The sequence below is a fragment of the Mercenaria mercenaria genome, chromosome 16, assembly GCF_021730395.1.
Source record: "Mercenaria mercenaria strain notata chromosome 16, MADL_Memer_1, whole genome shotgun sequence".
Lineage (NCBI taxonomy): Eukaryota > Metazoa > Mollusca > Bivalvia > Venerida > Veneridae > Mercenaria > Mercenaria mercenaria.
This window is the reverse complement of record NC_069376.1, coordinates 10,666,448-10,691,833: the sequence shown is the minus strand read 5'-3', so window position 1 is coordinate 10,691,833 and position 25,386 is coordinate 10,666,448. Positions and strand designations below refer to the sequence as shown.

The following is a 25,386-nucleotide window of genomic DNA, read 5'->3' as shown; positions in this document are numbered from 1 at the left end:
CAATTTTGAATGTTTTGATTTAAGTAAACCATGATTGATTTTCCTATACACGCTTCACATTATTTTTGTATGCTACATTATTTTGATTAAATAGACCTATTTGTAATAATAGAACAAGACAATAGAAAACAGTACCTGCATGAAAATAAATTAAATAGGCTTATTTGTAATAAGAGAAAAAGCAATAGAAAACAGTGATCTATTTAAAACTTAAAACAATGCATTATAAGACAATACCGGCTACAAATCCAATGTAAGGGGAATAAGTCTGTTTGGTTCAGAGTTATTTAAATGGTAGTGATAGCTTCCCTTTATGTATCACTTTACAATAAAAGAGGTAATATACCTTAACGTCCCCGTTGGAAGCTATATTATAACGAGAGGATTAACGGCAATGTTTACGACAAACTCTTTAACATGTGCTAAAATAATGAATAAATTATACCACAGAGAATCATTTTCCATGCAAACTTCATAACTTTCATCTTGAGAGCATGTAATTCTGAGTATTTTGATGTTTTCGGCTTTTTTTGCACTCGTATTGAAATGTAAGCGTTATGTAAGAAAATGGATCATGCTAACTGGTGATTTTTAGAATATACATGTAGTTGGGTTCAGTGTAACTTTCAAATAAAAACTGTATCATATAATTTATTTTACAACCATTTCATCACACATGAAATGTTGCAGCACTTAATACTTAACACTAAACAGTTAACAACCAGAAGAAACCAGTGTTTGTACATGACACACACTACAAAACATTAAGTTATGTAAGGAATTAATGTTAGTTTTAGAAAATTGCGTTTATTCGTAAAGTTATGGTCATACTTCAGTTTTATTTAGGTACAGGGATTGGGAAAATGGTAATGTAAGGCCAGAAACCCTATGAAATATTAATTGAAAGGTTTATGCAAGGTAATAATCGTCTGCCTACCAAAACAGTACATCGATATTCATAGACAACATGAAACCTCAGAAAAGCAAAAATAAAAAATAAGCACATTTTGGTCAAAAAACACCAAAAAGACATTGTCAGAACTATTTTTGAAAATATTTACTGAAAGAGTTCATGAAGAAACTATATAATTTGACAAAGTTCACACTAATCCGTCCGTCCGGAAACATATCTAGGAAGTAGTTTGGGCTATTTAAATAAAACTTCATAACATACATGTTCACCACTACAGGGAAATAGAATCCGTCAGTTTTCAGTCAGACTGCCCAAATAATACCAGAGTTAGGGCCCTCAGTAGATTTTAGCGTTAACTTTATTGGATACTATGAATTTGAATATTTCTGCTTCATAACATATTTTAGCAACTTCAGAGTTATTGCCCTTTAACTGCTTAAAAATCGCATATTTTACATAACAAACTAACCAATTGGTAGAATTTCATTACACTTCTTTCACTTTTTTCCCATAAACATTTATTATCAACATGTGAAGTTGTGTACCTGATCACTCCACCACCCTGGTCACACCTCGTCCCCCTCCCTACCCCACATTTTTTTGTTTTCATATTTTGTTAACATTAAACGTTCCTTGAACATTTACTTACCTTTGATCTCATTTTGGATTTAGGTTGCTTTATAGGTTATAACACATTAAATAGTTGTTGTTCTTTATTCTATATAAAATTGACCTATTTCCAATGACCGCAGAAGAGTGTTGTCAGTGCTAACTCAAAATCAAAAGAAAAGTGGGGGTCATGTTTGATGCAAGAAAAATAATTTCAGTCAAACACACAAACTGCAAAATCAGCAAAAAATGAGACTCCAAATTATACTGGTGGTGTATGATCTAAGTTTCCATGAAAAATTTTGTCATGTTATCATTTCATTATGAAAATGCTACTTACATGTCAAGCATAGATCTATCATGTGATTTTTGCAAAACAATTGCAAAGAAAATAAGGATAATACCTCTACAGAGCAAAAAAAACTGAGGCCATTATGCGACTACCATTTTTAGTGCCATTTTTCTATTTAGTGTCTGTATGCCTATAAGAAGAACTTTTCTCTCACACTGTGCCAGTTTCATTTGAAATGTACAAGAAACTCAAATGCATGAAAAGATACAAGGTTTTAGCTTGACCATGTTGATATAAACAGTTTCCAAGTTTTTACAACATTTTCAGTACCATAGGACAAAGCATCAGATATATTGTGTCAAAAATAGCTGCCGCGACATAAGTTTGAAGCTATTACCCTAAATGCAGCTTTGACATTTTCTACTCTGACTTGCATGCAAATTATACATTTATTAAACTGTTAAATATGTTCACTTTTACCTCTGATGCCCAGAAAATAGCAATCAGTATAGCCTATAAAAAGCAGTTTTTGAAAAATATACACCCAAAACAGTGAAAAGGTGATATTTTTGGGTTTTATCCTCATTTTCAACAAAATTGCAATTAATTTTCTATCAAATTCTAATCAAAGTAGCCCATTTCCACCATCATCTGGCCAAATTTTATTTTTTATCAATGTCGTCTTATATGGGCCATCTCGGTTAACCAAATGGGACCGTTTTGTCTAACATCAATACCCCTTACAAGAATGAATTGATACTAATACAGATGTAAACTGTGACCATTCCTCATCTTTAGACATCACCTGACCTCAGTTTGACCTTGACCTTTACCTCGTTTTGGACTTAGGTGCAAAATCTATCGACAAGGATACCACTGGGGGCATTATGCGTTTTATATTGAACGGCAGCTCCTTGTCACAATTTTAAAGTTTCGTCTAAATTTATAAACATGTCATTTTGCAAGTATATAGTATTTGTTTTATTATATATGCCTATAAAAGAACTATTCTGCAAATATATTACTGAAATATGTTCTCATTTTTCAGCAGACTTTAGATGGATGTTCTTTCCAGATGTAAATTAAGTGAATTGATGAAATCCTGAAAAAGTGTTGGTGTTGTCCAGATATTAAAAGAAGAATTGAGGTTTGTATTAAAGATTTTTTATGACTATGAATATCTGAAAAAAATGTTAGTGTGTGCTAGTATAAGAAGTCGGTATATTTTATATTCTCTACAAACCCTGATTTGCAACCAGTGCAGATCATAATCAGACTGCACATCCATGCAGTTTGATCAAGATCTACATGTTCCCCATTCAGTCAGCATTTTTGGTAAGCACCCCTTTTGACAGTTAATGGTACTTTCCAAATCGACAGATGGACAAGTTGATATAAAAATTTAGCAGGGTAAGGGCGAAGAACTTGCAAGTGTTGAAACATTTAAATTGAATTACAATTTTCTTCTTCAAGTCTGTAACTTATTTAGTAAACATAGTCAAAAATAGGAATTGCTTATCAGATGACAGTCAATCATTATCACTGTGAGATCTTAGGTTCTCTTTAATGTGCCGGTGAAAATGTAAGATGCGTTTTAAAAAAGTTTTTGATATGCATGTTCAATTATTATTTAGTAATATTTGAAAAGTACAGTGTAAAAATCTACATTATCAGACAATGTGTCATGCCTTAGACACAGACCCCTACCTCCAAGGTCAAGGTCACAAACTTAGAAGTCAAAGGTTAACAAATTCTGTTTTGTGTCCGGTTCACTCTGCCATTCATAAAAGGATTTTGAAATTACTTAGCTGAATTGTTCCCCATAATGAGGTGACATATCATGCACAATACCCAGACCCCTAGCTCTTAAGGTCATGGTCACATGTAGAAGTTAAAGATTGAAATGGTTCGTTTTCTTATCCAGCCAATAACTCTGCCATCGATGGAGTGATTAACCAGGTTTTCAACGAAAACCTGAGTTATTAAATTGGGGTAGATGTCGGTCAGGCGGGCGGGCGGCAGCGGCGGCGTCAAACTGGTGTTTCCCGTCAATAACTTTTGCTTCGGTAAAGATATTTGAATAAAACTTGGTATGTATGTAGCTTATATCAAGACAAAGGCTGGGATTGATTTTGGTGTTTCTGGGGTCAAGGTCAAGGTCACTGTTACTTAAAATAGAAAAAGGGTTTCCGGTCAATAACTTTTGTTTCGGTAAAGATATTTAAATAAAACTTGGTATGTATGTAGCTTATATCAAGACAAAGGCTGGGATTGATTTTGGGGTTTCTGGGATCAAGATCAAGGTCACTGTTACTTAAAATAGAAAAAGGGTTTCCGGTCAATAACTTAACTTAAGAATGAGCTATCGTGATGAAACTTGGTGTATAGAAAACGTATATAAAGTTGTAGCTTGGGATTGATTTTGGGGTTTCTGGGATCAAGGTCAAGGTCATTGTTACTAAAAATAGGGTTAGGGTTAGGTTAGGGTTAGGGTTAGCATATCTTCTACATGCATGGAGGGATTTTGATGAAAGTTGGCACAATTGTTCACCATCATGAGACGGAGTGTCATGCGCAAGAACCAGGTCCCTAGGTCTAAGGTCAAGGTCACACTTAGAGGTCAAAGGATACAAGAATGAAAACTTTGTCCGGAGCATATCTTCTTCATGCATAGAGGGATTTTGATGAAACTTGGCACAATTATACACCATCATGAGAAGTGTCTTGCGCAGTTCCCTTCTTTAGAATTACTTCCCTTTGTTGTTACTATAAATAGCTTATATTGTAACTTTTTCATTACTAGACATAGGGAAAAATCAAGACCACTTTTCTGTAGTACAACATGCATGTTACATCCAATTTTGAGGTGTACTTTGACCAATCTCTACCTGGTAAGGATTTCTGTGTGGACTTACAATTTTTGTTTTGTATTTTTTTTTTTTTTTTTTTTTTTTTTTTTTAATTTTTTTTTTTAAGATTAACTTCCCTTAGTTGTTACTATAAATAACTTATATTGTAACTTTTTTATAATTGACCATAGGGAAAAACCAAGACCACTTTTCTGTGGTATAACATAGTTGTTACTTTCTAATTTTAGGTGTATTTTAAGGTATCTCTACCTGGTAAGGAGTTTTTTGTGGACTTAGAAAAACAAAAGAATTACAATGATTACTAAACAACCACAAAATTAAAATTACATCTGCAAATACAGGTGCTAGAGTAAAGAAATTTGCTGTGACGGGCGTATATTGTGACATTCTGGCACTCTTGTTTATTCTTATGAAAAGTGTTGAAAACCTGGTTTCGTGGCATTGCCGCGTTTCTTGTTTTAAAATTACTTTGGTGTAAAATTTAATATTTCTTATAATGAGATGACATGTCACGTGCAAGACCCAGATCATTACTGCGTAGGTCAAGGTCAGACTTAAAAGCCAAATGTTAACATGTTCGGTTTCATGTCCGGTTCATAACTGCCATCCTTGAAGGGATTTTGAATTAGTTTGGCATAAATGTTTACCATAATAAGACAATGTGTCATGCGCAAGACCCAGACCTCTAGCTCAGAGGTCAAGGTCACACTTAAAAGTCAAAGGTTAACATGGTCTGTTTCATATCTATTCCATAACTCTTTAGTGAACAGTTTTTTCTCCATAAAAATGTTTTCAAGTCTATTCCTAGAAAATATTGTAGAAAAAGTAAGAATCACTTGTGTGACAAGGACATCTGGATGCCCAGTTAAAGGCTTACATTCTTTTTGTAATTATTGTACATGTTTATCCCCACCTCTGCCTCTGTCAATATGCACCTTCTTTCTATCGTTTGACATTTGTAAAGCTTACATTATCAAGTTGTATGTGAGTGGTTTTCAAAATAATGAAGATTTTTTTCTCTCTCACCTTACTTTGATTCAGTTCAGTTTTAGAAAGTGTTTTGGGGTAAATTATATCCAGATCAATGTAGTCAATAAATGTGTGCAATTTCAGCTAAATGGCTCAAGCAGTTTTAAAGTTATATTGAATTATATAGCTAATTTTGTCCCCTGTGCACCCAAAAATGTGTGACATTTTACATGAAGGCTAGCTTTCAACAACTTGTTATATTGTTTATTATTACAGCTTTGATTTTTCAAAAAAAATAAACTCCCCACATTTAAAACAAAATGCTTTTTTATAAACAGCATCTTATTCTTACCAATATTTCACATCTTGTGATTGAACCCCCTTCACATGTGTTCACAAAAAATAGTGAAAAAATACTAAATTTAAATGTTGAACTCTACAATTTCACAACCCCATTACTTTTGCTAATTCCTAATGTTTTTCTAAGATCTTAATCCTTTAAGCTTTGAAAACATTATTTGACTTTTTGTTTAATAAATCAACTTCCTCAGAATCTTGATGAATGTCTATACACACAAAAATGTCCCCTGTGCACCTTTTCAGTAGTTAAGCGACCTGACGATTTCTTTTATTCTTTAAATAAAATGGGGTTTTACTTTATTTTCCTTAAAAGGAAGTTACAATGGATACAAAAGCAGCTTTCAACTTCACATATAAAGGACTGTTAAACTTTCACAAAGCCAAAAGTGATGTCCCCTGTTCACCCTTTTTTCGCATTCATCAATTATCTTAGCATTGCTGTAATATATGGTTGGCAGTTCTATATTCTAAGCAATGTGTACACAAAATTTGGCTGGCATACTACAAAACATAGAGTGGAGTCGTGGAGTGGAGTCATGGAGTGGAGTCGTGGAGTGGAGTCAAAATTGGAGTGGAGTCATGGAGTGGAGTCAAATTTGGAGTGGAGTGGAGTCAAAATTGGAGTGGAGTCATGGAGTAGAGTAAAATTAAGAGTGGAGTGGAGTCAAAATTGGAGTGGAGTCATGGAGTGGAGTCAAATTTGTTTTATCAAGAATATTTATTTATTTATATTTTTATAACTATTCAACATAGTGCTTTTGTTTAACATTGATTGTAGGTACACGGAACAGAGGGTTTGATCAAATTGTTAATTGTCAGTATATTTAATCTCATTGTTTTTGAAAAGATTTTAAAGCATCACATAGATATGAAATACAATTTTGTTTATTTGAGAACAGTTGTAAACAAATCAAAAGGAGGTCAACCCATGGGAACATATTCAAATAGACCACAGTATAAAATACTGGTAAAAAGTAATAACCAAGTTCCCAAAACAACAAAGTTCCAACTGAACAACTGTAGGAGCATGTTCTAATTACTACTTGATGTATTCTCTGATGGGTTGGGTATAATAATAGACAATATTTTTCATAACCTTTATCAGTGAACAAATATAACACTCCTCATCAGTGTTTTTTTTACTGAAGTTTGTTGTTTTTGTTGTTTTACTTAACAAATTTTTCACTTGGCCTTAGATCATTTTCAAAATTTGTCGACAGATTTATTATGAGAACGTTTCAGTCCCATTCTAAATACCAAAATCAATTTACAAGTTTAATTATCTTATTAGATGAAATATTTCAGCAGCATTTAATTTAAAATAAACAAGAGGAATTTATGCAAGTCAGATAAAATTTAGATATTTAAACTTGTTACATAAATAATTTAATATTTGTGATTCTGCATATTAGTGTTTGAAATTGTTTATGTCCACTGATATTGCAATATTCACTACCGTATAGCTCGGGTTAAAAAAAAATAAGTAGCATGCATGTTGGTGTGTTAAGTTCATTAATTTTATTGCTGACAAAATTTCTATTGTATCCACCCGCAACCTGCAGCCCGAAACCTGCAATTTAGTGTATATGTATATATTTTGCGGGCTGCAGGTTGCTACAACGAAATCAGTAGGGGAAACTTCCCGATCGGGAAATCATTTACTGGTTTTTCCCTACTTCCCGAACAGGAAACTTGTTACTAATAATAGTAACATGCTTCCTGTTCGGGAAGTAAAACCACTATATTTTATGTAGGTTCATTAAATATAACCGGTGCATAAGACTATACATGAGATCTCGAAATTGAATATGCCATATTGAACTTAAAAGGCATATCTAGATTTCTACCGTTCAGAGTTTTTTTAAATGTCTTAGTATTTTTTTAATTTTAGATTGAATCTGCCGTTTTTCTGAATGAACTGCAAAAAAGCAGAGTTTTCCGATTTGGAAACCTAACTTCCCGATCAAGAAATTCTTCTTATTTGTGAAAAAGCGTGGTACATCTTTTTATCATACTAAATGGAATATCAATCCAGTCGAAGTCATAAGAACCAGAAGACATTTCAAAGGGAGATGTGAAAAATACTTGATAAACTATATAAATATGAAAATCACAAAACTAGTGTCATATTGCAAAGGTTGTGTCTCCTACATTGAAAACTTTATTATAATAAAACTTTTATACAGAATGCAAAAACGGGACGTATTATGGGAACGCCCCTGGCGGGCGGGCGGGCGGCGTCCACAGACTTTGTCCGGAGCATATATTCTTCATGCATGGAGGGATTTTGATGAAACTTGGCACAATTATTCACCATCATGAGACGGAGTGTCTTGCGCAAGAATCAGGTCCCTAGGTCTAAGGTCAAGGTCACACAGAGGTTAAAGGTCAAATTCAAGAATGACTTTGTCCGGAGCATATCTTCTTCATGCATGGAAGTATTTTGATGTAGCTTGGCACAATTGTTCACTATCATGAGACGGAGTGTCAGGCGCAAGAACCAAGTCCCTAGCTCTAAGGTCAAGGTCACACTTAGAGGTCAAATGATACAAGAATGAAAACTTTGTCCTGAGCATTTATTCTTCATGCATGGAGGGATTTTGATGTAACTTGGCATATATGTTCACCACCATAAGACGGAGTGTCATGCGCAGAAACCAGGTCCCTAGCTCTAAGGTCAAGGTCACACTTAGAGGCCAAAGGTCAGATACAAGAATGACTTTGTCCAGAGCATTTCTTTTTCATGCATAGAGGGATTTTGATGAAACTTGGCAGAATTGTACACCATCATGAGACGGAGTGTCATGCGCAGGTCCCTTCTTTAGAATTACTTCCCTTTGTTGTTACTATAAATAGCTTATATTGTAACTTTTTCATTACTAGTCGTAGGGAAAAACCGAGATCACTTTTCTGTAGTACAACATGCATGTTACATCCAATTCTGAGGTGTATTTTGACCTATCTCTACCTGGTAAGATTTTTATGTGGACTTACAATTTTTCTTTTTGGATTTTTTTTTTTTTTTTTTAAGATTAACTTCCCTGAGTTGTTACTATAAATAACTTACATTGTAACTTTTTATAATTGACCGTAGGGGAAAAGCAAGACCACTTTTCTGTGGTACAACATAGATATTACTTTCAAATTTTAGGTGTATTTTAAGATATCTCTACCTGGTAAGGTCATGAGTTTTTTTTGTGGATTAAGAAAAACAAAAGAATTACAAAAATTACTAAAAAAAAAAACATTGTGAACAACCACAAAATTAGAATTCCATTTGCAAATACAGGTGCCAGTGTAAACAAATTTGCTGTGACAGGCGTATATTGTGACATTCTGGCACTCTTGTTACATATTAAAATAAAGTCAGTTTTTAGGTTACTTATTATACATGATAATATAACAGTATTACAAAACATAACGTTAAAATATGAAAGGGGTTTACTTATAATGACAAAGAAAGATAGCAGTGACAAGTCTCTATAAGCTCATGGATTATATTGTTTTGGAATACTAGTATATGCTTTGATAGTAACATAGATATTTGACTTTAAAAAAAACCTCAATCATAGGTGACGCCATCGCCAGCTCTACTTTTTTCTTTTAAAAATCGAGCTAAAGATTGGAACCGATACTGACAGACAATTTACCTTGTGATGCTTGATACTGTAAAATATTAAACATAAAGGAAACTGGGGCCATAAGATGCATGTACCTGAAAATGTAAATCTGTTCAAATGCAGCACATGCTCTTACAGTATTTTGGGGTTTCACGGTGTCAAGAAAAGATATAACTACTTTGGTTCTTTCACTTTTATATTTATCAAAATCTAAGTTAATCAAGGATTCTAGGTTTCTGTTAATAGCTGATACAGCATTACAATCTCTTATTATATGTCTTTCATTTCTGCATACCCAAATGCAAAGGTGACAAATGCTCTTTCAGACTGTTTTAAACCTAACTAGAGAAGTAAACAAAAATATGACTTCAATCTTAAAAATTTTATTTACTATCAAAGTCTACACCAATCCACATAACTCTAATTTGACTTATGACAGTTATTCTCCTTTTTAACTTAGACTTTTTTGTTAAAGTTTTTGATAAAGTCAAATATCTCTGTTACTATCAAAGTTTTTGACTTGGAACTTAAAATAGGTATTTACTGAGTTATGCCCCTTTTTAAAATTGATTTTGTTGTGAAAAAAGTTTCGATAAGTCAAATATTTCGGTTACAATCAAAGATTAAAGCTTTTGGCGAGCCCGTAAGGGAGTTGTCCAAATGGCTGTTCGGTGTATGTGTGTGCTTGCATGCGTCAGTGCGTCCGTCTGGATTTCTTTGTCCGGACCATAAGTTTGTCATTGATTGTGGGATTTTAAAATAACTTGGCACAATTGTTCACCACCATGAGACGGCGTATCGCGCGCAGATCCGTATCAATATCTTAAAGGTCAAGGTCACACTTGGAGTTTAAAGGTCAAATATGCTATAATTGACCTTGTCCGGACAATAACTTCGTCATTAAATGTGGGATTGTAAAATAACCTGGCACAATTGTTTACCACCATGAGATCGTGTGTCGCGTGCAAAACCACCATCAATATCTTAAAGGTCAAGGTCACACTTCGAGTTTAAAGGTCAAATATGGCTATAATTGACCTTGTCCGGACAATAACTTTGTCATTGATTGTGGGATTTTAAAATAACTTGGCACAATTGTTCACCACCATGAGACGGCGTGTCGCGCGCAACACCCGTGTCAATATCTTAAAGGTTAAGGTCACACTTGGAGTTTAAAGGTCAAATATGGCTATAACTGACCTTGTCTGGACAATAACTTCGTCATTGAATGTGGGATTATAAAATAACCTGGCACTATTGTTTTATTTGGCACAAATATTTGTCTCAGTGAGACCGAGTTTCGTGTGCAACTCCCAGTCCTTTTGACAGCTGGCGGGCTCGACATGTTGCCCTTGGGCATCTAGTTATCAAAGTCTACACCAGGAGAAACAATCCCCATAACACTGATTTGAAATTTGACAGAGTTATGCCTCTTTTTAACTTAGACATTTTTGGTTAAAGTTTTTGATGAAGTCAAATATCACTGTTACTATCAAAGATTTTGACCCGAAAATTAAAATAGGGGAAACAATCCTCAACTCTGATTTGAATTTTGACTGTTAAAATTTGTACTGGCAAAGCTCTTATTCAGAGTCAAGCACTGACAAGACTTATGGACAGCTCTAGTTATTCATCTGGTTGCTATCTTACGTTAATGAAGTGGCTGACATCACAGGGAACTTAGCAACTGAAATTTCTTCTGTCTTACTGTATAGAAGCCTTTGACAATGATCAAATGGAAAAACATGGTCAATTAAAGCTGATAACAAAGTAAATGCATCAGTTGTAACATCATTTTGTGCAGTAGATTTGAATTCAGAACATCAGTTTGACAAGGATATGCACCCAAATACCTGGTTCCGATATAGTGAAAACTTACAAAAACTAGACGGTGTAAAGAACAAAACAGGCCAGTATCATGATTCAGTTTATGACCCACATTATGAATATTTGTAAATTTGTTTCAGCAAAGAAGATTATTTTTGAAGAGCAGAGGTCCGCATTTGTTGAATGCAATATCTCTGATTGTATTGACAATGATAGAAACTGAACAATAGAAAAGTAATGAAATAACATGTGTATTATGTAGTAACACATACAAGAGATCTTAAAAAGATATCGCTGGGATTTTCTAAGTACAAAAATGGCCGTAATTCTGACAAAATGCAGATTAGAGTTATGGTTCTTGAACTATATAGTCCCTAATGATCGGTGATAAATAGGTGTGCAAAGTTTCAAAACTGTAGCTCTTATAGTTTTTGAGAAAAGGTGACCTAAAAAAAACATTTAACCAAGAAATTAAATTTTCCAACTACAATAAAGGGCCATCATTTTATCAAAATGCATATCAGAGTTGTGGTTCTAGGTAAACATAGTCCCCTAATGTGCGAAGTTTTAAAGCTGTAACACTTACAGCGTTTGAGAAAAAGTGGACCTAAACAAATTTTTTAATCAACGCAGACACCGACGCCAACGATCAAGTGACGACAATACCTCATAGAATTTTTTGTAAAAATCAGACGAGCTAGAAGGAGAAAGAAATTACGTTTACGTCAGAAACTATGCTGGAGTTACGCAAGACAAAATCTTGGTAAATGTTCAAATAATTGACCCACTGTCTTTGAACCCAAACTCATACGAGTCTGTTAAAATCCTGGGGCACCGGACACATCAAATTACTCCTTGAAAACATGAAATTTGAAATAGTTGCTCTTTATAACAAAATAAAAGAATAAATTTTCTTAATGTCTACTTTCAGTTCCCTGGTTGTGAAGTAACTTAAAGGCTCCGTTTCTCGATCAGGAAGTTAGGTTTCCAATTCGGGAAACTCTGCTTTTAAGCAATTTCTAAAGAAAATGGCAAATTTCAGTGTCAAATAAAAAATTCAGTAAGACATTTAAAAAAATTGTGAACGGTAGAAATTTAGATATATCTTTCAAGATTAATGTGGCATATTCAATTTGCAGATCTTGTGCATATTCTTATGCACTGGCTATTTTGAATGAAATGGGTCTAAAACTTGCGATATTGCTTCCCGAACGGGAAGCATGTTACTATAAAAAGTAACAAGTTTCCCGTTCAGGAAGTAGGGAAAAACCCATAAATGATTTCCCGAACGGGAAGTTTCCCCTACTGGAAACATTTTTCCATTAGAGCAACCCGCAATTTAGTGTTACTGTATTAAATGGTTGCACATTTTTACTCAAAAAATGATGAGTTGAGTACAATAAGCCTCTGCAATTTTGTCAGGTGTGATGTTGATCATTGACAAAATTCTTGTATTTAAGTTTATACTAATTTCTTTATTCTCGATTGCGAAACAAGTTCTTACAACTTAAGATTAATCGCTCTCAAGACTCATTCCAGATGGAATTAACCTCGAGTTAAGATGTTTTAGTTGTCTTGTAAAATGAAAAACGCAATAAGTATTTAAAAACAAACTCATACTCATCACAAATTGCTGTATCTCGTACAAAAATGATAGACTTTTGAGATTTCACAAGTTATTCTATTATTCTGAGAGCTGGATGCCCAGGTTAAACCTAAGTTTTTTGATATGCTCCAGTATACCAGCGTGTACACCTCATTCAATTAATTATTTTTATAATTTGGCTTTCACGATTTTTTTTTATTCCGATGTTACTTTGTTCCCAAAAAATTGCTTAAGGAACTACACATGGAGTAGCATTATTTATTGAACGACCCTCGTATTCCTGAGTGTCAAAAAGTTAGCGATGTTTTAAATCCATGTGTATAGCGCATGTGTATTTCCTGACTTATGTAATGATAGCGTAATGTTTGAAAGAATCTTTTCAAATGGTGACATTGACCTAATGATTCCAATAGCCCCTTCATCCCAGTGGTCTCAAATGCATTTCACAGATAAGAAACATGTATTTTATAAAGTTTCACCTAAAAGTCAGTTACTTTTAATAAACAAGAAAAAAACAACAAGAAAAACAACATGTTATCTCCATGTGATGAACATTTAATATATAAATGCAAATGCCATTTCAAATTTAAATAATAAATCCAGTGCTACATCATGAAATGCTAGAATTTTTTTTAATCATTTTTGATTGGAATTGACACCACTATGATAATGCACAACCTTTCTCCTGTCATTTAAAATGAAAATTAATGTAGGCAACAACCATTATTATAACCTAATTAAACCTTCAAATATCTAATCAACCACATGGTAGGTGTTAGAAATACATGGAACTAGAACATAGATATAGACACTACATTTATTATTTCAGAAATATATTATATATATACTAACTCGCATTTTCTCTAAAGGGCAATAAATCAATTATTTTGTTAACAGGAATTTAGATGGAGTTTCACAGGCTTAATACATTTCAAAATTTTGACTCAACAATTCCACTCCAAATTTGACTCCACTCCACGACTCCACTCCAATTTTGACTCCACTCCACTCCATGACTCCACTCCACGACTCCACTCCATGTTTTGTAGTATGCCACAAAATTTAGGCATTACTTCATAATTTAGCATTATAAAAGAAACCCTGGACAATTTAAAATTCATTGTTTGCATTTTTGTCCTAGTTGCCAATTTTCAAGTTAAAAAGTGGAAATATTAACTTTATTGATTCTTAAGCTGTCAAGTTTACCTATATATGTTAATGTTCACTAGTGAATATTGTGTAGTTGAAAGAATTTACTTAAATATGAACATATTCTATAAATACATGCGGTTGATGAACATACGAACTGTTAGAAAAAAATATGTTTTATAATAATATGTTCATTATTTTTCATTGAGCAATAACTTTTCTAAGAAGAATTTTATTTTCATGTCATATTTATGCAGAAATGGTGATTTTAAGAACCAGTGTCCACAAATATTTGATAAATTAAGTTTCGAACAACACACACATACCTATGTAGGGATAAGGCATATGTTTTCGTGTTATAACATCTGAGGGATTCTGGAAACGTTACAACACGAAAAGAGCATGCGCTATCGCTATTCTAGCATAACACGTGTAAAAAAAGCAGGTAAATGAATATATTTTCCCTCAACGTCATTAACTTCCATGAAATGCGTGGTAAAGTCTACGTTGTTTTTTTCACGTTGACGTCATTTCCCTTTGAATTATCCGTTTTGGGGCCGTAATACGTTTACGCTTTGCCACGGAATGCGCCTATATAAAAAGGTGTTATAACAGCACGTGAGCGCGTGAATGTCTCTGTTAACGCACGTTTTCTCTCCTGTTAAAACACCCCTGAAAAGTGACAATAACAGCAGTTTTATGCTAGGATTATGTATCATAAATATTTTCTGACTGGTATTTCTCAACACTTTGCCAAAGCTATTTCCTTGAAATTAGAAGTATTTGCTGTCATATGAAATAGGTGACCACTATAAAAAATAGGTTTGAAATTTCAACCCCTATGTCACACTTTGCTTCATTATTTTCAAAAAACACACATGTACGCCTTTGGTGAATTTGAGGCCTATTACGCCATGTTATCCTTAATATTTTCTGGTATAATATTATAATGAATTTGAAGCGACACTTATTACTGTGTGTATATAGTTATCTTTAAATTCATTGATGTCATAATTATAGAAATAGTACTTCTTTTCTATTTTAGGATCCGATTTGATGTGTAATTCAAAACAAATCTTCAAATTGACAATGGCAAAAAGCAAGGGGAAATGGAATACTCCAGTTGATGAAAATGGTTAGCATGGCTAACGTATGCTTGTGAAAAGTGCAAAGATCTATACAGTACTGGTTTGTTTTTTGAGTCTGTTTTTAGCTTGACTTTTCGAAGAAAAAGTAGAGCTATTGTACCCGCCACGGCATTGCCGTTGGTTAAAGTTTTTGATGAAGTCAAATATCTCTGTTACTGTCAAAGCTAACTTGAAACTTAAAATACTTTTTACCATCAAAGTCTACACCAGGAGAAACAATCCCCATATATCTGATATGAATTTAGACAGAGTTATGCCCCTTTTTAACTTAGAATTTTTGGTTAAAGTTTTGATTAAGTCAAATATCACTGTTACTATTAAAGCTTTTGACTTGAAACTCAAAATGGTAATTTACTATCAAAATCTACACCGGGAGACACAATTCCCATAACTCTGATTTGAATATTGACAGAGTTGTGTCCCTTTTTAACTTAGAATTTTTTTATAAAGTTTTTGATAAAGTCAAATATTTCTGTTACTATCAAAGCTTTTTACTTGAAACTTAAAATAGAAATACTTGTTTACCATCAAAGTCTACACTAGACACAATTCCGTTAACTCTGATTTAAATTCTTACAGAATTATGGCCCTTTTTAGCTCACCTAAGCAATGCTGAGGTGAGTTTTTGTGATCGCTCAATGTCCGGCGTCTGTCTGTCGTCTGTCAACATTTAGCTTGTGTATGCGATAGAGGCTGTATTTTTCAACTGATCTTCATGCAAATTGGTCAGAATGATTACCTTGATAAAATCTAGGCAGAGTTCAAAAATGGGTTATCTGGGGTCAAAAACTAGGTCACTAGGTCAAATCAAAGAAAAACCTTGTGTATGCGATAGAGGCTGTATTTTTCAATTAATCTTCATGAAATTTGGTCAGAATGGTTACCTTGATGAAATCTAGGCCGAATTTGAAAATAGGTCATCTGTGATCAAAAACTAGGTCATTAGGTCAAATCAAAGAAAAACATTGTGTATGCGATAGAGGCTGTAATTTTCAATTAATCTTCACGTAGTTTGGTCAGAATGATTACCTGGATGAAATTTAGGTCAAGCTCGAAGAATATGGGTCATCTGGGGTCAAAAACTAAGTCACTAGGTCAAATCAAAGAAAATACTACATTTTTAATATTTTTTCCATGAAATCAATAGGTCAAACATTCTTATTCTGTTTAAAATGTTGTGTTATGGTGTGTTTCTCAGGTGAGCGAACTAGGGCCATCTTAGAATTTTTTGTAAACATTTTTGATAGTCAAATATCTCTGTTACTATTAATGCCTTTGACTTGAAACTCAAAATAGTCATTTGCTTTTAAAGACTTCACCACGAGAAACAATTCCCGGAACTCTTGTTTGAATTTTGACTGAGTTATGTTCCTTTTTAACTTGTATTTTTTACTGGCAAAGCTCTAAGTCAGAGTCAAGCACTGAGAAAAGTCGAGCGCGCTATATTACGGACAGCTCTTGTTATTTCCAGCAGTACCTTTATTATACCCCCTTCGAGGTGTATATTGTTTTGCTGATGTCGGTCTGTCTGTCCGCACACCCATCCATTTCAAGAAGATAACTCAAAAATGCTTGGGCCTATGATCATACTCTGTTTAATATGTTATGGTATGGTGTGTTTCTCAGGTGAACGACCTAGGGCCATCTTGGCCCTCTTGTTTTGATTTTCAGGTCTCTGGCCTAAAGGTCAAGGTCACAGCTGCCTTATATAGGAAATCAATTTATGCTCGATATCTTGATATATACTATTCTCAAGGCTGTCATATTTCACAGGGTGATTGGTCTTCTTATGTTGACCCCTGTTGATTTTTGGGGTCAAAGGTCAAGGTCGCAAGGTCCTAATTGGTCAAATCCATTTCTGATTATTACCTTTAGATAACTATTTGACCTTGAGCCATTATATTTTATTGTATGTGTAGTCTCCTGATAAATTGCAGGTCATGAGGTCAAGGTCATTTAGGGTCAAATCCATTTTAAACCAATATCTTGAGATCTCTTTAGATTTCATATGTTGATTGGTCTCCATTAGTAGATGACCTTCATCAATTTCGGGTCACGTGGTGAAAGGTCAAGATCACCTAGCATCAAATCCTTTATAAATCAGTATACAGCAAAACTGATTTACTAAGTCTCCTTGAGAAGATGACCTCTTTTAATTTCCGGTCATGATGTCACGTGTCACCTAGGGTAAAAGCCATTTCAATTCAGAATCGTTTAATGCTGCAGCTGGCAACAAACTGGGATTCATATAGTGTTTTAACTATCTGTCTCTCAAACATTCACATGCACTCCGCTCCTCAAGTGCATGCGCATATTGTCCAAATATTAGCTCACATGTTACAAAATGACAAGATGAGCTCTTGTGATCGCGCAGCGTCCGTCATCCGTGCGTCCGTAAGTTTTTTTGTGACCACTCTAGAGGTCACATTTTTTCATGGGATCTTTATGAAAGTTGGTCAGAATGTTTATCTTGATGATATCTAGGTCAAGTTTGAAACTGGGTTACGTGTGGTTCAAAATCTAGGTCAGTAGCTTTAAAAATAGAAAAATATTTCGACTTTAGAGGCCATACTTTTTCAATAGATTTCATGAAAGTTAGTCAGAATGTTTACCTTGATAAAATCTAGGTCAAGTTTAAAAATGAACAGACTCAATCAAACCGAGTCTGCAATTTTCACTGTTTGTATTGTTCTCGGTGCTTCCGATGGATCTACTTTTCAGATTATATTTACGTGCTGTGAAAAACTAGGTCAGTTGGTCAGATAATAGAAAAACCTTGTGACCTATCTAGAGGCCACATTTTTATTGTATCTGTAGGAAAGTTAGTCTGAATGTTTATCTTGATCATTTCTAGGTCAAGTTTGAAACTGGGTCGAATGATATTACAAACTAGGTCAGTAGGTCTAAAAATAGAAAAACCTTGTGACCTCTCTAGAGGCCATACTTTTGAATGGATCTTCATGAAAATTGGCCTGAGTGTTCACCCTAATGATGTCTAGGTCAAATTTGAAACTGGGGTTTTTGCCTTTAGTAACTCGGTCAGTAGGACAAATAATATAAAAACCTTGTGACCTCTCTAGAAGCCATATTTTTCATGGGATCTGTATGAAAGTTGGTCTTAATGTTCATCATGGTTATATCTAATTTTAGTTTGAAACTGGGTGAACTGCGGTCAAAAACTAGGTCAATATAACTAAAAATAGAAAAACATTGTATCTTCATGAAAATTGGTCTGAATGTTTACCTTGATGATATCTAGGTCAAGTTTGAAACTGGGTTATGTGCGGTTAAAAACTAGGACAGTAGGTATAAAAATAGAAAAGCCTTGTGACCTCTCTAGAGACCATATTTTTCATAAGATCTTAATGAAAATTGGTGAGCATATACACCCTGATGACATGTAGGTCAGGTTCAAAACTGGGTTACGTGTCTTTAAAAATAATAGGTCAAATAATAGAAAAACATTGTGATCTCTCTAGAGGCCAAATTTTTCAAGAGATCTTCATGAAAATTGGTCAGAATTTTTATCTTGATGATATCAAGGTCAAGTTTAAAACTACATTGTGTAGGTCACATGAGCTCAAAAACTAGGTCACTATGTCAAATAATAGAAACAATGACGTCATACTCATTTGAAAACTGGGTCATGTGGGGACAGGTGAGCGATTCTGGACCATCATGGTCCTCTTGTTTTTCAGGGGTATGGCCCTTCTTCGGACTTTGAAATTTTGTATCTTTATCAGAACATCGTGTCAACAACTCCTGTCCTCTTCTTTCTGGAGTTATAGCACTGTTGTGAAATTTATATATTACTCTGTCAAGCACTTTAAGAGTACATATGTTACACAGTTATGACATCATTTTACCACCACAAAACGAAGTTGTTTTTAGGGGTGGGGTGGGGTTGGGTGGGGGATTATATAGGAATGAGCTTGTCCGTTGGTCTGTCAGTCCGTTGGTTTTCATGGTTTCCGGACAGTAACTCATGAAAGGTTTAACAGATTTAAATAATGTTTGGTACACAGGTGTAGCATTATAAAATACATGGAAATTCAATTTTAAGGTCAGTTGGTCGAAGGTCAATGTCAAAATGACTCGGAACAGTTAAATGGTTTCTGGATGATAAATTGAGAATGCTTAGGCATAGGATCATAAAATTTTATACACACATGTAACATCATAAAATACAGGTCAAGGTCAACTTTGAGGTTAGCAGGTCAAAGGTCAAGGTCACAATGACCAGGAACAGTTAAACACTTAAACATCAAGAATAGTTTAACTTAGTGTGCTCTGTACATCCACTGAGAAGGTTTGTGTGGGGCTATTTATCGCCGTTAGTGATAGTTCTAGTTAATTAAGGAGTTAGCCTTTAAAGTTCAGTGTTTAAAGTGGAATTATATGCATTTTTTCAAGTAAAAATCCAGTTGAAATAGATGTTTGTGTAAAATAGGTGTAGAAAATTATAGCTTTTAACCCAATATACCAAACTCTTTCTGTTACCAGTACGAAATAATAACACTGCCAATATGACTTTTCTTATTTTGGCAGGGGCAGTAGTTTTTAAGAGAATTTAAACTGCACTCAGGAGTTGCTTCCCTTCAACTTCAGAAATCTCTACCTATAGGTAAGGGAGATAATTGCGTAGAAGTTTGAAAAAAGAACTATTATTAGCTCACTTGTCACAAAGTTATAAGGTGAGCTATTGTGACCGCTTGATGTCCGTCGTCCGTCATGCGTCAACAAGTTGTAAAAAAAATCTTTACAAAGATTGACCCCGCCCCATGGTGTTACTTGATTGTACATAGAAAAATCTTAATTTTTTTCTAAAAATAAACCAGAAGGCCTAGAGCTTAGATATTTCATGTGTAGCATTGCTTAGTGAACCTCTACAAAAATTGTTCAAATCATGAACCCCGGGGTCCAAATTGACACTGACCCAGGGGTCACTTGATTTTACACAGGAAAATCTTCAAATATTTTCTAAAAATAAACCAAAAGGCCTAGATCTTGAATTTTTGACTTGTAGCATTGCCCAGTAGACTTCTACAAAATGTGTTCAAATCATGACCTCCGGGGTCAAATTGACCCCACCTCATGGGGTTACTTGATTGCACATAGAAAAATCTTCAAAATTTTCTAAAAATAAATTTTTAATTACTTCCTTTTTATGTTTTTAGCTCGACTATTCGAAGAATAGTCTAGCTATTCTACTCCTGGCGTCGGCGTCGGTGTCGGCGTCGGCGTCACATCTTGGTTAAGTTTTTGCATGCAAGTACATACAGCCATCACTGAAAGGCATATAGCTTTAAAACTTATTTCTTCTTTTTCTAGGTCAATTACCAACCTCTCTGGGTCAAGTCCCATAACTCTGACATATGATTTGAGCAAATTATGCCCCCTTTTGGACTTAGAATATTTTGGTTATAAAACTAGTTGATAGCAGCAAGTCCCATAACTCTGACTTTCATTTTGGCCAAATTATGCCCCTTTTTGGACTTAAGAAAATTCTGGTTAAAGCTTTGTGTGCAAGTACATACAGCTATTTCTAAAAGGCATATAGATTTGAAACTTATTTTTTCTTTTTCTAGATCAATTACCAACCTCACTGGGTGAAGTCCCATAACTCTGACATGATTTTTTAGCAATTATGCCCCCTTTTAGACTTAGAAAATTTTGGTTAAAGTTTTACATGCAAGTTACTATCTCCAAAACTAATGCAGATATTGATTTAAAACTTCACATGTGTCTTCGGGGTTATAAAACTAGTTGATAGCAGCAAGTCCCATAACTCTGACCTTCATTTTGGCCAAATTATGCCCCCTTTTGGACTTAGAAAATTCTGGTTAATGTTTTGCGTGCAAATTCATACAGCTTTTTTTAAAAGGCATATAGATTTAAAACTTATTTTTTCTTTTTCTAGATCAATTACCAACCTCACCGGGTGAAGTCCCATATATCTGACATGTTTTTTTTTGAGCAAATTATGCCCCCTTTTGGACTAAGAAAAATTTGGTTAAAGTTTTACATGCAAGTTTCTATCTCCAAAACTAATGCAGATATCGATTTGAAACTTCACATGTGTCTTCGGGGTTATAAAACTAGTTGATAGGAGCAAGTCCCATAACTCTGACCTTCATTTTGGCCAAATTATGCCCCCTTTTGGACTTAGAAAATTCTGGTTAATGTTTTGCGTGCAAATACATACAGCTATTTTTAAAAGGCATATAGATTTAAAACTTATTTTTTCTTTTTCTAGATCAATTACCAACCTCACTGGGTGAAGTCCCATAACTCTGACATGTTTTTTGAGCAAATTATGCCCCCTTTTAGACTTAGAAAATTTTGGTTAAAGTTTTACATGCAAGTTATTATCTCCAAAACTAATGCAGATATTGATTAAAACTTCACATGTGTCTTCGGGGTTATAAAACTAGTTGATAGCAGCAAGTCCCATAACTCTGACCTTCATTTTGGCCAAATTATGCCCCCTTTTGGACTTAGAAAATTCTGGTTAAAGCTTTGTGTGCAAGTACATACAGCTATTTCTAAAAGGCATATAGATTTAAAACTTATTTTTTCTTTTTCTAGATCAATTACCAACCTCACTGTGTCAAGACCCATAACTCTGACATGTATTTTGAGCATATTATGCCCCATTTTAGTCTAAGAAAATTTTGGTTAAAGGTTTACATGCAAGTTACTATCTCCGAAACTAATGCAGATATTGAATTGAAACTTCTCATGTGTCTTCGGGGTTATAAAACTAGTTGATAGCATCAAGTCCCATAACTCTGACTTTCATTTTGGCCAAATTATGCCCCCTTTTGGACTTTGCAAATTCTGGTTAATGTTTTACATGCAAGTTTCTATCTCCAAAACTAATGCAGATATTGAATTTAAACTTCTCATGTGCCTTCGGGGTTATAAAACTAGTTGATAGCAGCAAGTCCATTAACTGATATGCACTTTGGTCAATTTATTCCCACTTTTGAACTTAAAACTCTTTTGATATTTAACCTTTTTGGGTAATATTTTCCTGCTTCTGGGACAATATTTCGAATAGTCGAGCTTGGCTGTCTTAGGGACAGCTCTTGTTATAAATTAGCTTCTTGTCCTTAAGTGCAATGATAACAGGTGAGCGATATAGGGCCATTATGGCCTTCTTGTTTTGTTGGTCTGATTTTTTTTCTAAAGGATCCGCTCCAAATATTTATGTGGCATTGTCGTTAATTTAGCACATCTAAATGCACAGCAACCGAAAATTGCTGTTATAAAACATTCACTAAAAACACACTTTGTACATTAAGATGTGCATAATGTCGCTTTAATAAAATTTGACCAAGTCAGCTAGGATATGAATGAACTTTTATAGTAGTAAGCCTGTGTTGTAGTTGTGCATATTCTAGATGTTAAAGATGGGATAATTCTAAGCTATTTGAAGAACACATCACCCATTTTTTGGCATCTTCATCAGCATCGTGATTAAGTGAAGTTTTTTTTTTGTTATTTTACCCGTTAACAACTAATGAGAATATATTAAAACTTCACAAAAATGTTCAGTGTAGTGAACTGATACGCACTACAAATGTTTCACAAGTCTTTATGGGGATTTACAAAGTTAAGTTGCTCAGCAATATTTGGTTTAGTCTTTAATTTCTACCAGTATACGGGGTGAGCAATTGTGATCGATCGCTGTCCGATCCGTCCGTCTATACTTTCTTTAAACAACATCTCTTCTGATACCTTTTGGTGGAGTTGATGAATATATGTGTGGTGGAAACTTAAAAAAATCTTCTTGTATGAATTGAAAATAATTTTAAGGAATATGGACCTTGTGTAACACTGTACAAAGATTGTTTAAATTATTTTGATTTGTCAAAAACAAAATGGCTGCCAGAAGGTGTAGCTATTTTTATACGCCCGTCTCTGATAGAGCAGGGCGTATTATGTGAACACTTGTGGCAGTGGGCGCTCGTTGTCCAAAAAGCATGTCTGCTCTCTAGGTCAAGCAGTTTTCATCCAATCCTCACCAAACTTGGTGACAATGTTTGTGGGCATAATAATTCAAAGTTCGATAACCAGCAAAATTGCTCCAGGCGCTCTTGGGTTATGGCCCTTGAATTACTCAACATATGCAGTTTTAGCCTGTCCACCCTCTAAGTCAAACAGTTTTCATCTTATCTTCATCAGACTGCAGATAATGTTTGTCAGTATAATATCTCAGCCAAGTTCGATAAACAGCCAAATTGCCCTAGGCACTCTTGGATTATGGCCATCGAATTACTCAAAATCTGCAAATTTAGCCTTATCTGCTAAGTCGATCAATTTTCGTCCGAACTTCACCAAACTTGCAGAAAATGTTTGTGGGCAAAAAACCTTGGTCAAGATCGATAATCAGCCAAATCACCCTTATGGCCCTTGAATTAGGCCAAATTTTATGATGGGTATATTTTGTGACAGTCAGTCTGCCACTCTTGTTCCCTATAGTTTATATTGGAAACGTAAAACATTCTTGTCAGAATAGCAGGCTCAATTTTAAAATAACAAATGATTCTTGGGTGACCCTTTAAGAAGACTGTACAAATTACTCTGTTTCATCAAAAAGCATTGCAGCTAGATGTGGTTATTTTACCCCTTATTTATGTATTGGAAACTTTTAAAAAATCTTCAGGTTTGATATAGAGGATATTTGTTTGTTTTGAGTGAATATTGAATATAACTCACAGAGAAGTGAGAAAAATTCAAAAATGAATTTTCTCACGTCGAGGTGAGATATATTCCATATTCACAAAAAAAAAACAACAACAGATTTTCTTTTTATTTGATGCCTAAATATGTTGAGATGTGCATTTTGCGTCAAATTTTAATCTCGGCGTGGGAAACAGACGCCCGTAAACAGACATTGCGTCACACGTGTTGTGATGTTAGAAAGATGCACACGACATACAGTTCCATTTTATTTTTTTTTCGCTGCATAACGTTACGAAATTTTCATTAAGTAAAATAATTTGAATCGAGAAATATACTATAAAGAACAAAGTGCGACTACAATTTTCATTCTGTTTAAAGCAAATAATTTAAAATTCATACACAATGTACAAGTAGATCGGCATGTACTGCGAGTGATATGCAGTGAGTGGTATGGATTGTATCTCACTGATAAAACACAGTATTTCCATCAGTTAGCATAAAATAAATTGTCATGTCACATAATTCCCTAATGTCTTACCCAACTTTTACCCCCACAAGCAAATAAACTCAGGTTAGCGATATAGAGCCATCATTGCCCACTTCTTTTGTATACATGCTGGAAAATAATTACACTTTTTTGTCTTCCAGGTCTGCACAGATTGATTGGTCAGTTCACAAACATTTTGTTAGAAAGTCTGCAAAGCCATCGACTTGAATACGTTGGTTTTTTTCAATGTACCAACAATATAGAAATAAAATTTGTTTATAAATTTGAAAGGCTTTTTAGAATTTGTAACTTTGTAATTGTATCCACTGCCACGAGTGGTGGGGGTTAATAGGAATAGTCGCTGTCCGCCCGTAACAATTGTGTCCGCTCCATATAACTTAAACCCCTTGAAGGGCATCAAGCGTTTATTGAACGCAGCTCCTTGTTTATGTTTACATTATATTTGTTTTCATTTGTAAACAAGAAAAAATATTATAAATATTTTGAGGCATTTAACATTACCATTAGTTTCCCGGCCATTGTGTTCGCCAGACAGAACAACAACAACGTCAAATTGAGCCGTTCTATGTGAAAACCAACACTGTGCGTTTGCGACCAGCATGGATCCAGACCAGCATGCGCATCCAAGTTTCCTAACAGTTTCTCTAATTGCAATAGGCTTTGAAAGCGAACAGTCTGGTCTTGATCCAGACCAGCCTGCGCATCCAAGTTTCCTAAAAGTTTCTCTAATTGCAATGGGCTTTGAAAGCGAACAGCATGGATCCAGACCAGACTGCGCATCCGTTTCATAACAGTTTCTATAATTGCAATAGGCTTTGAAAGCG

The 25,386-nt window shown here is 34.4% G+C and overlaps 1 long non-coding RNA gene across 2 annotated transcripts; it reads left to right on the top strand.

Annotated features, from left to right (window-relative positions):
* The first annotated feature begins 1,606 nt into the window (after nt 1-1,606).
* Nucleotides 1,607-24,831, top strand: LOC128549466 (uncharacterized). 2 transcript variants are annotated; one of them, XR_008367700.1, is made up of 4 exons: nt 1,607-2,961; nt 15,261-15,403; nt 19,912-19,987; nt 24,703-24,831. It is a non-coding gene; the product is annotated as an uncharacterized LOC128549466 (long non-coding RNA). The 2 variants fall into 2 exon arrangements; XR_008367699.1 differs by lacking the exon at nt 19,912-19,987 and having other exon boundaries at nt 1,677-2,961.
* Nucleotides 24,832-25,386: the final 555 nt, after the last annotated feature.